Raw genomic sequence first — 1,342 nt, 5'->3', positions numbered from 1 at the left:
GGGATGTAGAGGTTATGGAGACGGTGGCGAGTTCCGGTGGGGTTAGCCATGGAAGGATGAGGTCGGCGCATTGGAGAAGTGGGTCGTTGGAGCAGCTGGCTTTTCTGGGAACTCTCTCTTCTGCCATTAACATGAAATGCTCAACACGATGATAAAACTAATTTAAATTAAAAGATGAAAATTATTTATTTTTCAAAAGGAAAACAAAAATTAAGATAGTATTATTTCGAAAAATATTTTTTAAATCATTTACTATGTCTTTCACATGGTTCTTCAGTTCTTAAATCATTTACTCAATAATCAATTTTGATCCCTCGATAATTATTTTGTGAAATGAGAGAGAGACAGAGAGATGAGACGAGAGAGCTTGCTATAATGTGAGAGAAATTATTAGTGTGAGTTTCAAGCTAACTAAATGAATTAGAGTTATACAATATATATAGCAAGTGTTTACACTTAAATAATAACTTAACTAACAACTAATTGCTATACAAATGGTCTACCATATACCAAATCAAGCATGGGAAGTTTGGACACACATTTTTGTTGATCTTAAAATTCTAATAAAAAACAGTTTTGATTGATTGAATTTCTACGAGATCATTTTCATCTAGAACCAACTCATCCACATAAATCAATATCACAGTAAAGGAAGAATCAGAACTGAATTTAGTGAAGAAGGAACAATCATGTTTGGATTGTTTGTAGCCATGATTGAAAATAACAGAACAAAGTTTGAGATTTTATTATCTACTAGCTTGTTTAAATTCATATTATAGAGACTTGTCAAGTTTACACACCAAATCAGAGAAAGAAAAAGTGGTAAGTTAAGGGCATGTTTGGGTGAGTTTTTAAGAAAAGATTTTTTTCGAGTTATCTTTTTTTAAAAGATCTTATAGAGAAGTAAAAGTAATTTTATATTTGGATATTTCATGTAAAAAGATCTTTTTATTTGTCAATTATGTTTGGGTATAACAATATAAAAGTACTTTTTTGTTTATTTATTATATAAAAAATATCTTTTTTTTAATTTTACTAGTACTTTTACTTTTACTACTAAGAATTTATCAAACACGTTAAAAAATTAAAAAATATATTTTTTTATTAAAAAAAGATTTTTTTTCTTACAAAATAATAGCCTCCAAACATGTACTAAGTAGTGGACGCATATAAACCATTTTTGTTGAGATCCATAGATCAATATATTATTGGTTATGATACCATGTGAAATGATAAAGAATAGAGAAGTAAAAATGTGACGGAGAAAGAAGACGAGAAGAGAGAACTAGTTGTAGTGTGAAAGAAATGATTAGTGTGAGCTTCAAATTAACTAAATAAGTTA

The sequence above is a fragment of the Arachis duranensis genome, chromosome 10 (genome assembly GCF_000817695.3).
Source record: "Arachis duranensis cultivar V14167 chromosome 10, aradu.V14167.gnm2.J7QH, whole genome shotgun sequence".
Taxonomy (NCBI): Eukaryota; Viridiplantae; Streptophyta; class Magnoliopsida; order Fabales; family Fabaceae; genus Arachis; species Arachis duranensis.
Note: the sequence above shows the minus strand (reverse complement) of the source record.